The sequence below is a fragment of the Aquila chrysaetos genome, chromosome 20, assembly GCF_900496995.4.
Source record: "Aquila chrysaetos chrysaetos chromosome 20, bAquChr1.4, whole genome shotgun sequence".
In the NCBI taxonomy this organism is placed as follows: domain Eukaryota; kingdom Metazoa; phylum Chordata; class Aves; order Accipitriformes; family Accipitridae; genus Aquila; species Aquila chrysaetos.
Window position 1 is genome coordinate 22,786,782 of NC_044023.1, and position 17,502 is coordinate 22,804,283.

The 17,502-nt window shown below is 38.5% G+C and overlaps 1 long non-coding RNA gene across 2 annotated transcripts in view; it reads right to left on the reverse strand.

Moving 5' to 3' along the window:
- LOC115333393 overlaps positions 1-17,502 on the reverse strand; it is a 129,099-nt gene that overhangs the window by 64,423 nt on the left and 47,174 nt on the right. For both annotated transcript variants that reach the window (XR_005930930.1, XR_003920774.1), the window contains one exon: positions 9,888-10,111. This is a non-coding gene — a long non-coding RNA (uncharacterized LOC115333393). The remainder of the gene's footprint in view (positions 1-9,887; positions 10,112-17,502) is intronic.

Genomic DNA, 17,502 nt, shown 5'->3' on the forward strand with positions numbered 1-17,502 from the left:
TAAGTTTAAATTAATAACTGAATAAATGTTTTCCTTAGGTGAATTCTTCATATGAAACATGCATTGCCCAAAGTATCTTAAACGCACCCTACTGGTTTTTCCGCACCCTCCCCATAATATTGAACTTGGTGCGTAACAAGTTGCGTAGACTGGTGAACAGGTAGAACAGTATCAGTATTTCTGTAATTTTATACTTTGCTGTTACTGTCCAATAAAAATAATTGCCTGTAATCATCCAGTATCTTTTCTTAAAGATCATTAAGAAATTATTCTTAGAAATTAATCATTTTTCACATTAAAATATAATTGCCAATAGTACTTTATTGCTCAGTACTGAATGTATCACTGTTTTTCTACTTATTTCCTACCCTACTTTTCTCAATGCATCATTCATCATGAAATAATCAGGAGAGCAAGGACTAAATTTTACGTCATCGTGACGTTCTACTTAAACAGTTCATCTAACATTTTAACATGCACTATAAACCCATACTGAAAATAAAGCACATCAGTAGCTGGGATGTACCAGCTAAGGTGAAGGATTTCAGCAAAGTAGGAAAAAATGTTCTGAACACAACTGGCAGGTCTTGGCCACTGAATAAAATCCATATTTTTATTTTAAGTTATCTTGGAATTGAAATAAAATCCCCTTCTGCCTTAGCTACCAATTTAATTGATATTGATAGTCCCATGTGCTCAGTCTTTAACATACACTAAATTCCTGCTAGAATAATTATATAGTCTTCAAGGATTTGCTTCTGATTTACACTTATGGTCAAACACAGCATTTGTTCCACTCCTGTCCTTGTGACTACTGATGCAAGGAAGGGCCGCACAAGTTTTGCTACAACAACAGAAGAATCTTTTTACAGCTGCACGGCCAATCAACAAAACCAGAATAAACACAGGTGTCACACCTAAAAATAAGCACCTTTTTCCCCAATGAACTACAGAGGGAAATTGATTCCAAACAAATGAAAGACATTATTTAGGTCAAAAGAAAAATATTTTGTACTTTATTAAATCCCATTAATTTGGTCTTTTATTTGGAAGGTTTACAATTCAAGTTTGAATCTATAATCTAAGACCCTGATGACTCACAAATTTTCCAGCCAGTGTGAATCTGACTGTTAAAGAAAGGGGGAAGAGACCGACATAGTGAGATGGTGCCCTTACACTTCCGTATTAGAATACCACCTAGCAAATGTTGATTATTTCTAGGATTTGGGCTAAAGCACTGTGCTAGAATAGAACACATGAAGCAAAGGTGCACGAACATGTGCTGCTCTGCAGCACCGCTGCCTTCTCAAAATGCAGGAGCAAGCACAGGTACCTGGGGAAGCTTTAAATACACAGAACTTCCCGAGTCTCTAATGCTAACTTCCTTCATTAAGCCTGCCAATGTTCAAATGAACAGGTGAGACTGCAGGAAGGCTCATAAAAAAAAAAATTTCCAAATTTGGGGGAGCTGGAAAGTAGATTTAAACCACTTTCTCGACTGCCTGCCCTTGTCCAAGGGCCTCTTCTGTAGCTCACTGACATCTGAATGTTACCGTCAACTCCTGCTGACTTCAGACCAGACCTTGAACATCTCTGAACATAACGCTCTTTGAAAGATTGCTCTGCTGTGCCTACCAGAATTCAAATTATTCCAGTTATAACTTAAAAAAAATATTGTTCCTTTAACTTTCTTTGACAGATAAAAATTGGGCACATTATAAAAAGGTCTGTAAGCTATTACAGATGGCATTTGAGATAATGTGTGTCCTTTTGCCAAGATACACACTACTCAAATCGCAGGAGTCTGAAAGCTCACGGAAGTTTAACAATCAACAAGCCGTGATTGACACAGCTCTGCTCCTAGTGTGAAATGTCCTATTTAAGGCTTGCCGGGATGCACTGGCTCGGCAGAAGGACTGCAGCAGCATTACCATTTGCCTCCTATGTGGATTTAAGAACTGGCACAGAAGTACGATGCAGAGTCCCTGCTCTCATTTTCTGCACTGTCATCTCTAACCACGTGCCACACAGACAATCTGACATGGCCTTCTTTCTCTGAACTGAGAAACGTTATTTCTGGTGTGCCATTTCGTCTCAGAGAGTTACTTTATTTCCTTTGCTATTCCCCTTGCCCTGGCCTTTCATGCCATCGCAGCTTTGTTAAGGGGAAGTCCATCCCACCCTCAACACCAGGCATGAAAACTTTGTTTTGGTGGATGCTCAACTGCAGATAAATAAACAGAAAAAGAACAGAACTCAAGGCAGACAAATGGAAGAAAGAAGTGCTTTCAAATACCTGGAAATGTTAAGTATATGTAGTTTAAACGTTTTGTTTTGGAGACAAGCCACAAATATTAGAAGGGATTTTACGATTCATTTCTCTTTTCCATTAACATCACCACCAAACCCTGACCTTTATTCAGTGAAGTTATGGGAAGATTTTACTTCTCTGCAGTGAGATGACTTTCTTTACTAAATCATTTATAGGAGGAGTATTAAAAAGAATCCCTATCACAAAAATGGGAAAATGAGAAAGACATTTTCTCATTTGTAGCAAACTAGCAGGGAAAAAAAAAGCATGTTAAAACCAAAGGAAAACAGGTATGAAGGTGAGTCAAAATGGTTCATTCCCACGATACACTTCCAAAACATCTGTATTATAGTCAGCTTAAACCTTGAACAAAAGGTCCCTTTCAGACAGGAAAAGTTAAAATAGTGTCTTATTTTAGACATTTGAGAATATTTATACGCATCAACCTCTGACTTAAGTAATTAACTTAGCCAGAAACTTCCTATGGCATACACGAGATTTTCATCAGCTATCTTGTTTCAACGAGGTGAAGAGGGGAAGGGAAGAATACTTCCACATAAGTGGAATATTTTCAACAGATGTGCACGCTTACTTCTGAAAAACTCTACATCCTAAACTGACTTTCTCATTCCTCATTCACCATGCAGGAGGTAGCAGCAGCACGTATGTGCACGCTGTGTGCCCAGCACAAGATGAAAGTGATTCATTACTCTGAATGTTTAGGCAACAGATGCCAGAAAATCTAATATAATCTGATGAGAGATAAACTAAGGTTACAGTGTTGAATACCTTCTAAGAGATTTGAAGGGTTGTATTTTAAAGCAATATACTGTTTTCAATGTGGCTTATACACAGAATTTTACTACAGGAAATGCTCCACGTTTTCAAAACCATATGAAGGAGATTATTGGGTTGCCTTTTTCATAGAGGAAAAAAAGTGTGAGGTGTGCTCTGATGTTCTCTAGTGAACCGTTATAAAGCAAGTTTCTATTTTGTTGGCTCAGGCAGGGCAAGAGCAGGCAGTACAAAAGGTTACCGCAATGTTGACAACTTTTCAATCACCAAAACCAGGTGTTGGATTTGAAAGACAGACCATGAGATGGAAAACCTTATACCATTAACAATCTCCCGAGACCACTCCTCCTCCCATTACAAGGCCATGTAATGGCAAGGGCTATTGACTGGGGTAACCCGGCGTGCCACCAAACACGTGCAAGGTCAGGGGGCACACAGGTCCTGCAGGAATACGCACAACACCTGATCCCAGTGTGAAACAGGAGGCAGCAGGGTGAGAAAGGAGAGCTTGCCTTTGCTGTCCTGAGCCAATGCTCACAAAAACACTGCTCTCATTACTCGCTTGTGTACAGCAGCTTTTACACTGCTAGAGCCACAGGCCAAGGTTTTTCAAGTGCTCAAGTCCAACATTAGGCACTTTAAATGGAACATCCTTATCTACAAGACTACATGAAACTGATGGGTATCATCTACCTGCAGTAGTTAAGGCCTACAAGACGTAGAGCTAGATGCAACAAAGGGCCTGCAAATCAGAGATGTGAAAGTACTAATTCAAAGTTGGTGAGCTTGGAAAGCCAAGACAAATTCTTCTTATGTCAGTCTGCCTATTGATTCAGCTCCTTTTGCTGTTTGTATTACTGCAGTTAAAACTTTGCTTTCAAATCTACAACTTCTTTAGAAACTTTAGAGAACTAGAAGTCCTCTAATTTTTATCCTTCCAAACTCCTGTCTCCTGCAGGCACATGGTCCTTGAGTGGAACATCAGACAAATCTGTTCCTTTATTAATTATCCGCAAGACTTCTCAGCTACAGGTCTTCTGAACAAGATTTTGTCTCTAAAATAGACAATAGAAAATTTGCATTTCATCATATTAACAAGAGGCAATAAAAGCATAGCCTGAAAGAACAAATGCATTAATATTTCCAAGAAATATTAGCCTTGGACTTGTCTTCTTTTACAAGGAAACTTCTCAGACCAAGACACCAAATAGGTACAAGAAGGAGCATTATTACTGCTAAGTATTCAAACAGCGTTGATAAATCTCTAGTTTTACACAGAATCCAGTACAAACACTGCCAAGATACTGCAATGATTTAAGAAGGTACAAAAATTATATTTAGCACATGGCACTTTTAATAGAAGAATGGCATGGTTCATACCTCGCACTGCATTGTATTAACTGAAGAATGTTAGATCAACCAAGAAACATTTCTAACTTCTGTTATAGTACGTACTCTCACTGCACTGATTTAAAAACATTCGTATACTATCAGTCCTTCTTCTTGTACCCACCTAGAAGAAAATAATTCACACCATGAGTAATTATAGCATTAATAACTACAAAACTAGCTATATTATTAAAGTCATCATATTTGAAGACTGTTGGTCTAGCTCCCTTTCAGAAGGCGGAATGATAAAGCTTCTTGTCACATTCTTCTCTAAATACTTCAGGTTTATTGTTCTTCCTATATATAAAAGCCAATAAATAAATTCAAATCTCACTCTTATACCACTCTGGGGATTTCTAAACCAACCTGGCTGTTCTTACAAGTACCCCAACAACCCACTTGCCTGAAAGCATGACCTGACTTCAGCATCTCACACAAAACTGTTTCCTTATCTTTCTCTTCTCCCAGTTCTCTATTCTACATGAAGTAATTGCTGACTTTTACAATCATCAGTCCCAGCTGTAAGGTAAGCTCATACTTAACTATCCAACTTCTTCTAAGGTTGTATCTAACTACTGTCAACAGACAAGCCACTCAGTGACACAGGTTTGTAAAACATTATGCTTGAGTACTCAGCAATTACACACTGTTGTATGTTTGGGGGGGTTTTCCAATATGCTAACACCAACCTTTAAATAACTTTGCACCCAGTAAAACAGGCATCAACTGCCAATACGCTGAGTCAAGAATGTAACAGCAAGTCAACAAGTGACATGCGAATTGCCATATTGGTAATTAAATCCACACTGAAAACCTCTAATAATCCCTAGGTGCAAGGAACTACTTCGATTTTTGTAAAGCACAGTAAATGTCTTATTTCTATCAAAAATTATTCTGACAGTAATTCTGCACCTTAACGGTAATATCCCCAAGTTGGTAAGTGGGAGTCATGTAGAATAGAGGCACATACACTACTGTAATAAAGGATAATTCAGTACTAGGAAAATCAGTGGAAGGGATGATTGAACTAGTTTGTTCCACATTTTGGTTACCCCATCTACAATCTTTTCTTTACAGAATATGAAATTTTAAGAGATGGGCAAACTGAAGATTTATGAATACAATACTTCTTCTGGAAATATTACGCTGTTTATCTTCAGATTCAATCAGCCTCTGCAAACTTAAGGTAAGCAAATAGTCATAGGAGTAAGCACAGTCTCAGTTCTATTATGATTTCCCAGAATCAATGAGCTACAATGCAAACGTTTGCCCACAAGCATAAGAAGCAGCAGCCCTGCCTGCACTGCCACTGATCATGACTAATAGAGACCTGACATGGGAATGGATAGCACAGAATGAAAATGACTGCTATGCAGCTTTTTTTCATTTGTTTCCATTTTCAAGTAATAATACAATATAAGATTCCATATTATTTTAGCTGCTAGAACAGGTGGCATAAGGAGAAAAATAATTTAAGATCTTATTTGTATGAATATGTGGTCACGTTCTGCAATATTCTTCACTTTGTACCAACAAAATGTAGAATTAACTGGTTCTGAATAAATTGTGCTTTTTTATCACCTAAATTTCCTGCTACACATCCATAACCCTGCACTCTGCAGATAGTAGAGCACACCCACTCTGACATTCGAAATACCTTGGCAAGTTTGTCACATCAGACCACCGACTTCCTCACAAGGCAAGGCCTGAACCAGAACGCCGAACGTGCCTCAATTCACAGTTTAGATTCGTGGCTTTCCAACTCCACCTGAGGTCTTTTAAAGAAGTTGGAGAACATACATTTGTAGAGATGCCCCATCAGTACAAGAGCCCTGCGATAACAGTGGGATACCATGTGTATGCCTCAGCCAGTTCTTTTCCTTCTACCAACTTTAAACATGGTCCCTTGCTGGAGCTGCTTAGCTGGGGCAGCAGCTGAGAAGCTCCATGTAGGTAATTCCACCAGCAGAGTCCTCCAGGCTGCTGCCTCCAGACCCCTTCGTTTGCTGGAGCCGACATCCCTCTTTCTCTTCACTGGGTTCTGCAGCAATAACAACTGGCTGAATGAAAAATGCCTTGTGTGAAAATTCTGTAGGACTACATTAACACACTCAGCTAATACAACTTATTTCAAAAAGCGTCTTCATCCCTACTCAGATCTGCATTGTGTTACTGCCTTATTGTCAGACTTCCTTATTTGCCTAAAATAACTACCCATGCCAACTGAGTGGGTCACAAATCAGATGGGTTGCTTTGTTAATTAGATGAATTTGGGCAAATACTGCTTTTGAACAATTATGCACAGCTGGCAACGGACACTACCTCTAATTCATGTTATTTTTGGTTCTCTTCTATGGCCATGACTTTTCCTTCCAATTCTAATATTTTGCTGCCTGTAATATACAGAATGAGAGTACTTTACTCGTGACCTTGATTAGCACTACTGAAGCAGTTCTGGAAGCCACAAGTATTTTTTAAGTCCTTGAGTTACAGCCTTGGGAATCTAAACAAACTTTAGGGCTGTGACTCCTGGATACCCTGCACTATCAGTTGTAATACTTGTGTTTTACCTGATACTGGTGTAACAAGATGCAAGACTGAATGAAGTAGTTTGATCTTTCACCCTTTCTACCATGGTGCCAGTGAAACTCCTTTCTTGCCTTTGAATAGCAGTGTTAACATTTGCAGCAAAGAAGCATGGATTAGATAAAGAGAACTAAGAACAGGAACAAATTCTTAGGAGGTAAGAAATTAAAACATTTAATTGCTGCAAAGAAATACAAAAAAGCACACAGAGCTCTATAAAAAAATATATTATATGCCTACTGCCACAGGGGACAAGCCAAAGGCTATATAGATGCCAAACATAAAACAAATTGTGCTCCTAAAATTAGATGAGGACTGATTTTGCACATATACACAACAACTCAGCATTCAGATGAATTTATTACAAAGAATACAAGGCATGTAATGTTTGTCACTATTTCTCATTTCCTGCTTCCATCTGTTTAGACCCAGTTCAAATCTGCTACTGTACATTATACAACCCCTTTTCTCTGGGTGTCTCTGATTATTACCATAAAAGGTGAGTAATGAAAAGGCTAACATTAGATCTGGTGCCAGTATTTTCTACACAAAGAATTACAGTGCCATTTTTGCAGTACTGCAGGGTTTAGAGACAAGTGAAATGCCTAGCAAAATTAAAAGAAAAATAAAGCAGAAAAACCCGTTTTCACAATCTGCTTCCAAGGCTGTTACGTGGTATCAAAGCGGTGGCATTCTTCAGCAGTAAAACCGAAATGAAATCCACAATTAACTTCACCAAGAGAAATATGAAGCATCACAAGACAGAGGAATGGGTACAGAGTCTGCTGGTTTATTATCATCTTTCGTACATGGAAGTTGAATTAGACTGGAATTTTAATTGCACAAGCAACTCACTACAAATACTAGCTAGATGATTTATTAAAATGAAAGTCATCAATATTATCGCTATTACAAGTGCAGAAAGGATATGGATGAGTGTATTCTATTAGTTTCTTTAACTCTTTGGGAGGACCCACACTGTGTAAAATTTCTGAACCCGCTGGATATTGCAACCAGGTCTTCCTCAGTTACCTACATGGAGCTAAGCAAAATTAGCTCTCAAGTTAAACTGACACCATAAACTTATAACTGGATACAAAAAATTGTCAATCACTATCAGAAATACCAGGAAATTTGAGTACGCTGTTTCCTCTCAACACTGTCGCAACCTACTTTTGTTTCCCATAGTTTATGCTCTTGCCAACTGATTAATCTTTTATTATCCAATTTGGGATTATGAAAGTCAACTATTCCATATATAATTACAGAAAACTCAAAAATGAAGTTTAAATAATGAATAACAGCTTACATTATCTAAATAACTATTTTCAAGCCCTTTATTTTCCATTTCTTCACTAATAATTTTTGATCCATACAAAATGGCAGTTTTCAAACAGGACACAAGCAAAGCAATTATTTCACCCAGTAAAAGGTAATGGCTTTTGTGACACAGAAGGTCAGACACCATTACTACACCTGCTTCCTCTGTTCTTAAAATTATACATGTTTAGTTTCTTCAAGGAACAGGTCAGGCTAAATATGGAGAAGTTTGCAGCAATATGACCAGGCTACAGCAGGATAAATTCTCTGTAGCTCTGCTAGGAGTGTTCTCACTAGAACAGGGATTAAACAATCTAATTGGGTAACAAGAGACAACAAAAATTTAAATGACAATTTAACGATAATGTGGACTAAAAAATAAGAAAACACATACAAAATAGCTGAACAACTTAAAATTACAACATACTTAACTAACCGCAAAATATTCTCGAAGTTCTCATCTATATGAACTGTTGAGTCATGTATCAGCCCTGAAAAGTGACACTCCTGAAATTCTTCCAAGAGACTCCTTATAAACAAACCTTTTTATAGTAATAAGGGTCAGCATATTTTATTAAAGCATTCTGTACATATTCCCTTTATCAATACACAGACACCTGCATGTGGCAACTGCATATTAATAACACAGGAAGATTGACTGTCAATAGGTTCTGTGATACTCCCCACATCTGTCTCCATTCCTCCATTTGGTACAAGAAACCCTGTAGTGCTCTCCAACACTTCTGTGGCAGGAAAACCATCCCCAGGCCAGACGTTCTCCTGCATCTCTTTCTTCACTACAAGGTCAACTAGTATCCAGCTATTCATAAGAAAAAACCTTTATATTCTGCTTTCTAAGGAGGTACAGTATTATGTTTTGTTGCAATACTTTAAAAAACAAAAGTTGGCTAAGAATTTTGATTAGGCTGTTACTTGTTTATTATTAACTTGTATCTGCTAGAATTCCAAATGTCATCATGCCTCTTCTCCCCTGCCTGCCTCCCTCCCAGTGCTGTTAGACAGGTCACTGGCTTTAAAATGTTTCCTTTTCAAATGCTGCAAGAAGAATGGGTGAGGGAATCTTTCATGTGCCCTTTTTGAAATCTGCACAATGAGAGTTTTAAGGGTTAAGGCAGAAAATATCAAAAGCATTGTTCTAAACCATTCTAGGAAAGACATTTACACATTCTCAGCATTGAAGGGAAACAATAAAATTTTATAAGGTTTAAATAAAAGGAGGCCAGTAGCTAATACTAAAAGTTGGCATTTTACCAACTGCCAAAAGCAGATCAATAAATAACCATCTTAAACTGAAGAAAAAAGGCTTAGCAATGTATTATCAGTAACCTGCCATGCAAGGAAAGGACATGAGAGGTACAGTGTGCTACGCAGATGATGTTGTTGCAGTGGGGAAACGTATGTTTTCTGTACACCCAATATAAGCAGTTTCTTTTGCTGCCACTGGAGATGACAAGTAGCTACCCACCTTGCCTCCTGGGAGTGCACCCGTTGCAGGAAGATGGGAAGCTACAAGCTGCTGAAGGCTGGAGGGTGTTTTTGAGGAAACAGCCAGAGGTGCCTGCCCTGTTCTGAATTCCTTAGGCATCCACTGCTGACCACTGCGGGAGACAGGCCATTGTGCTGGATGAGGCCGTGGTTTGACAGCAGCAGAGGGGATCTCCCACCTCCATCAAGACTCGACAGTGAGCACTGCAACAGTTAGGAAATCATGGAATTGCATTTAGCAGGACAGGATAAATACAACTGGTACAAAATTGTTAGAAGTCAACCTTAAGCTTCACATATGATGCAAAAATAGCAACAGCTTCCTATGCCTGAAAGCACAGAATTTATAAAGGAAAAAAAGGAAATTTGGAAGATCTGCCCTAGAATAGACCATACTAGAAGAGACAAGTATGGTAAGTCTAATTTAAGGAAGCAATTTTGAAGGATTCCTGATGCACAGGACGATCCTGAACAAATCCACCGCAGAAGCAGGCAAACGCACCCAAGGTTAAGCAGCCGCAGCTGCCAAGTTCACTGCCACAAGAAAGAACTTTTAAGTCTGCAATGGGAGACAGTACAAGTGCCCCAGTCCAACATCCCTTAACCCACTACCTTGTCATGCTTAGGCCCTTTCTTTTAAGCTTTGTATTTTACTGGAAAGCTAAAATTGGCTGTAAATATAATGTGAAATCAGCTATCAGCCATCAATGATGGCTAACTTGGGCATTTCAATATCCAGAGAAAAGTCCAGGGAAATACCCTGAGCACAGATACGTCAAAGTGCCACGTGGGACTGCTGTGAACTGCTAAGGACAGTTGTTTGGATACCACCAAAGAAGGCATGTTCAAAGCCATTTTCCACTTGACAGCACAAAAACAGGAGCCCAGTGGTAGGGTCGGGTTGTTTTGTTTGGTTGGAGTTTTTTGGGTTTTGTTTTAAATAAGGAAAGGGAATGAAGAGATCGAGCTTGAAATGCAGGAAATGGTACTATCAGTCTCTTACCCAACAGCCCAATGGTTAAGACGTTCATCTGAAGTGTGAAAAATGTTCCCCCTCTGCTAGAAGAACCACTTTTCACCTAAACCAGAAATTTTTCCACTCTTGCATCTGCACTGCTCCACTTATTTTATAAAATACTTCTGAACGTCAGAGGCAGACACAGATGATTTGGTAACACCTACAGGACAGCTTCAGTCCTGCTCCAGGAACATGCGACTTGACAGCGAGTACACAACTTCAGTGGCACAACAGTCTCACCTGTGCAGACAGCCCAGCAGCCTGGGAGCTACACCCTCCTGCGAGCACTGACTGCTCAGACCTGCTCTGCCGGAGGAGAAGGTTGAGCCCAGCACCTACATGACGGATAAATGATACAGCCACTAACCTGCCGGAAAAGGGATAGACATTACCACTTCACCTTTTCCCGGCTGAAGAACACTTGCCAGAAGTTATAACCACCACAGAATAAAGAATAATTCTGGTATATTTACTATCTTTCCCCAATAAAATACTGGGGACTATAACACAGGGCTCATCAATATCTATAGAATAAATAGTAGGAGATGTGTTTGGATGGAGCACTAAATACAGCCAAGGAACTACTGCAGATAATTTCAAACACCAGTCACACATTACTGGATTTTTAATAAGCAAGATTAGTCAAATAAGAAAGTGAAACAAACGAGTAGTGCAGGACCAATGGCTAATCACAAAGGAGTGTGACAGATTTTTGGCTGTTCATAGTGAATTTCAAAAAATTTCTACTACTACTACATATTTTAATAAATACTAAGTAATTTTTTAATAAATAAAACAACAAGTACTGCAAACCAATTATATCACAGCTGGCATACACGTGGCTAAATCAGTGCCACATTACTTTTCATATCAGCTCAAAAGACCATCACAAAATTGTGAAATCTTTCCACTCAAAAACCTATAAAAACCGTCCTGTACTTCAAATAGCTTCATCTTGTCTCTTTCAGACTGCTTGACTGTATTGCACTTTGCACTGTCCCATCATTGATACTATTGTTCTCTTTTATTTAACCAGGTATTTCCAAATTGTTTTACAATGCAACAAACAGAAGGTCAAGTACAGAAGGTATTTATAATGCTACACAGTCATTGCTTGCTTTTCTCACCTCAATACACTGCTGTCAGTGCCTCAACTCACTCTGAGACTTGCTCTTTCCAGCAATTTATGACCCCAAAAGAGAAATGGCTTATCCCTTGGTTATTTTAAAAACAGGATCACACAAGGTCTAACAGTCATTAGGTCAATAATCCCAAATAAATAGGACAGGATAGAGTTGGGCAACTCACCCACAGAGAACTGAAAGAAGTAGTTTATTGATTAGTGGTATTTTTTCTCCTTTACCCAAAAGCTTTACTGTCTTTTCTTTTTTTTTTTTCAGATTAAAAAGTCCCTTGTTAAAAATGTCACCTTTTTCTATCTCTAATCATCCTTGCCGTTAATAATTTTATACAGAACTTTTCACAGATTTAAAAGTCTGTGGAGACTGAGGACCAAGAGTAACATCTTAAAAAAAACAAAAAAGTAACAGGAAAAAGCATCGCTAAGGATTAATGTAAGTGGTTCAGCTTTGTTTATTTGTTATAAAAGATGCTGCACAGAGAGCACTGTAAATAACAAAATGGCAATACCTTTTTTCCTTCTTGAAGTGCAATTACTGTGAACAGTATCTTTGGAATTCAAGGATTTTTCATAGAGAAACTACTTAGTATGCATGCAAACTCTGTATGAAGACAGACAAACAAGTCAGCAGGCTTCACAAGGTCAGATGGTATTTATCGTTGGAATGAGAAATAGGGCCTTACCACCTGCACCCAGACTTGTGTTCAAAGCTCTAAATCACTGGTTTCCAACACTGCATACTAGATGTTGCGATTAGGAGCACAGCTTTGGGGTAGCGCACAGCCCAGGATCATCTACACCTCTCCATGTTGGCCTGCGCTGGAGCTGACGGCTGCGCTGCAGGGGGACACCAGTGACAGGCTGGCTGGGGCAGGGAAGCAGGAAAAGGAGCAAGCACCAGTGAAACTTACTCCAGACAGACGGTGCATCTCTGCAGTATGTCACACTGCACCTCTGATGACAAGAAAACAGGAGAAAATGTGCCTGACATCATAGGCTGCCTCACAATGTCAGAGGAACAGGGTGGATGATCACGTGCAACTTATGTTCTTGTACATTCGGTAAGCAAATTCCTGTTATTAATCAGAATTGCTATTTACAGAACAATCAACAAGGACTCCTTCTGAAGGAATTGTGAAAGTGCTGAATAAGGAGAATCTCAAATAATTTTCCATTTTCTCCACAATTACATGACATCAAAATAGACTTCATTTTCCAAGCTTTTAACTAGCAGACTTCCAAAACATACAGCTAAAAATAAAATCCTGAAACAGCCATCACGACAGTGACAAGGGAATGTCTATAGCGTCAAAATGAGACACCAACTCATCAAAACACCAAAAAAAATCGCAACACTCAAAAGTCAAAAAGATCCGGACAGGCACTCTGACAGCAGGATGTGAATGTACCAGTGAGGAAGAGCATGAGCTACTGTGCTTATGGAGACCAGGTATCGGAAACAGCCTGTACACCAAAACTGCTCTATTAGCCATTCACTGCGTGGCTAGGATGTTTGAATGTTAAAGTATAGTGATGTAAAAAATAAGATAATATGCTTTGAATATTCATTTTTATTTTTAATTGTGGGTTTTTTTTAATTAGGGAGTAAAACTTTTCCATTAGGTGAGATGCTGCATATACTATTTTCAGAAAAGTTACTTTTACTGCTTTCTAGTGTACACTGCATTAAGCACTTGTTCATTCTCCAACTGCACTGTCCCTGAAATACAAGCATCACAAAACAAGCTTGAAACAGAGAAACCTCAGTCTCTAACTACATTGTTTAATACTGAGAGTGAAAATCAGGAGTGCTTCTAGGAAGAATGAAAGCCATTTGGCCCAGCATGGGACAATTCGTTCACTATACCATACTCCCTGCCAGGCTGACTAATTAGGTTTTTTTTGAATGACCCAGGTGTTTTTGCCACAACAACCTTAATTAAAAAGTGTAGAATAGCTTAGTAGTTATCTGGAACAAAGTAAAACAAAAACCAAGAGAACGACCCTGAAATACACAGTGAAAACAGAGAATAAATTTGCATACCAAGAGGGTAAAGTTGCATACCATGTAGTGACCACAAGGTCCTTAAGAAGACACCAATCAGAAAGGGAATAAAATGTTTATCGGAATAAGACGTTCTTTAAAATGGACAGATATATAAGAACAGATGGATGCTAAGCAGAGAATAAAAAGAAGACTTTAGCAAACAACACAGGGAAAGAAGGTTTTAAAATGAGGTATCTTTGGAAGACTAAAGACACCAATATTGGCTCTGAACCTATTTGTGAGGTTCTGTAACAACTCTGAAGTCGGATGTCAAGGTAATGTAACATTTTCCATGTTACCTGAAGGTGGGACTGTCCCAAGTTTCAACTTACCTTTCTAATTTCTAATGTCACAACTCAGCCAGAAGGCTTGTAAAACTTACAGGCCTCTAAATGCCATATATCAGTTTACTTCACTAGGGAATAAGCAAATTCTTTCCTTCTGAGGGTGTACTGACACCTTGCTACAAACAGTTGTACAGATACTGCTGTGCGATCCAAAAACCTGAAGGATAGTACATAATATAAGTAAAATCTCTTGAATTCCCATGTCAGTCAAAAGATCTGTTACCCTGAACTATAAATTTCACGTTTGTCAAACCCAGGAAGAGGGTTTGAATTTCCAGCTGTCTCCAGAAAGGACCTGCTGGGTATCTGTGATATGGTGCTCTTCTCTCATACAAGGTATGAAATGCTTGCATGGGTTTAAAGAAAATGTACTACATAAACTGAACTCAAGAGGAGCTGTAAGAAATCTGTTTTCTTTCTAAATCACACTTTTAGAAGGGGTATGGAAGACATAAGAAAAAACACTAGTAAGTACACATTTTAAACAATTATTTTTACTTTGTGAAAAACAGGGTCAAGATTAATGATTCAAACCAACATGGAAATAAACAATCACTGGAATAAAGAATAAGACACCAAGACACTTGACAAACTGATACACCGGGTAGATACTGGACTTAGCAGCACCAGAAAAATCCTGACATTTTATTTACTAATGGTTCAACAGAAAATGACAGAATTATCTTCCAATGATCCCTAAAACAAGGAATATATAAACTGAGATAAAGCTGAGACTACACCATGGTAAGAGGACTGCTAAATTTATCAAATAGAGCCACAAAACCAGACAAGGTTTGCAGAAAGAAGCAGCACTATTTTTTGAGTTTCAGTCTGTTATTCCCTGTATTTTTAATATAATTCAATACAATGAACTCAAAGTTATCTTTATGATACTGCTAATTTACTAGTAATATAAATAACTATATTTGTCATTTACTTAGTTACATACATTTCTTCCCTATAGAAATTCAGATGACCATAATGCACCAATTACTGTAGAGTAACCGTTTTACGCCCCCCCCCCCCCCCCCATGTGTTTTGGGCCATATGATACGAATACAAAGGTTCAAATCCAAGCAAAGGTTTCTTTGCTCTCTTACTTCTTGCAGAATAATGCAAAATTGTGAAATAATAGGAATTGTGAAAGCTTTATGGAAGTGCTTAAGGACCAACAACGAAGATAAACACAAGAAGTCCTGAGATGTGCTGCTTTCCTCAGTATGGTGCCAACACTTACAGGCTGCGCCTTTGTGAACTTTTTTGTTCGGTATGTCTCTCAAGCATTTATCTTATTGATAAATGCAGTCACAGATTTCTCTGACACCCAAGCTCCTTGATTTAACTCTTTCAAGGGGAGTCAAACCTTTTCTCTTCCTCAAAACCCTTCCAGACTCACAAATATTAACATTCCCAGCTCCTTTGGTTTGAAGCAGGAGAGCACGGTACTTCTAAACTGTAGTCTTTTTTATAGGCTCTTGCATTTTCATCAGATAAAGACAAATAGTAAATACCCCCAAAATTACACTAAGTAACAGAAAGCCCAGGAAAGGATGACATAACCCAAGGCAAGCAAATTGGTTTACTTTTTCAAAGCAATCTTATGTTCTACCAAAAACCATATCATTTTTAAGTTAAAAATGTATGGTAAGGGGTGTCCGACTTCCATACCAGCAAGCGAAAGAAAAAATCATCATCCTATGCAGGCAAAAGAAAGCTCAGTATTGCATAACTCATCAGCAAATAGACTAAGAATTAGGAATCTTCATAAACGCGGTCTTAAAAGGGTTTAATCTTGAGTCTCTCTCAAAAAAATAAAAAATAAATACAAAGTCCAGATACAAATCCCAATAATGAATAGTAGACCAGGCTGAACAGGAAGGTAGAAGCGAAGCAGGAATAAAATCAGATTTTTCTCACACACTGTGTCAGCATTATACTAATAACAACCTGCCTTCACCAGAAAGCCAAATATTCTTTGCTGGAGCCTTCACAATACAACTCAAGTTGGTGCTTTGCAATCACATCTGAGAAGCTGAAGAGCGACTTGGACTGTAACAGCACAAAGCGGAACGACAAAATGACCTGACCTACTTGACCATGCCAGCTGCATCATTACTGGGTAAAACAGATTTTAGTCAATGTACAGTTGTGACAGTCAAGCAGACTACTCCCTACATCATAAAGCTCATAAAGGTCACTCATTCATTAAAAAAAAAAAAAAAAAAAAAAAAGTACCCAAAAGCATAACACTGAGAGATGAGTGGAGCAGGAAGGGCCTCCTGTGATGCAGCACAGTAAGAATAGGACATTATAAAGATGGAACACAAACCACCAACTTTAATTTCATTGCTTTGTGGGTTTTAGTTTAAGGCCCAATGTTATCTTAATGTGCTTCCTGGCTCCCATAATTAAATTCACTAATCCCCAGTCTTAAGGCATCAGCAAGTTAAGCTAATTTAAAGTTGGTACCTGAGCTTACATCCTTCCCCCCCCCCGCTTTAGCAAAGAAACAAAATTATTGAACCCTTTCTGTGACAAGTAGGTATTTTTGTCTTTACTTTAATTGTTCCTTCTTCACTGTCCTCAATCTGTACTTTAGGGGTTACAAAGGAGGCTTAATATATTAGTTCATGAAGATTTAGATATATCTGGATACTTAACCAAGCTACAGAAAAATATCTCACAATATCCTCACTGCATGGCTGCTTGATACTCCCAAGCTGGCATTTATGCTGTATTTGCAAACTCGCACATCTGTTTAATATCTCTTATTTCCTTGTTTCAGGTTGCTGGGATTCCTGAAGGTAATACCTGAAAAATCAGCATGTCAGTCATACCTTCTAATACCGTGATTCTGACAAACATCACAAGCTAAGCAGGATCAGTTCGCCATCAATCTGTACACTGCAGACAAACACAATTACTAGATAAAAATCGCCCGGAAACATGGCTAGCTGGAAAAATAAATTTACCTCGTTATCTGCAAAGAAATCACTTAAGTTTCTCCATTGCTTCAAAATAATGTACCTAGGTCATCTTTTT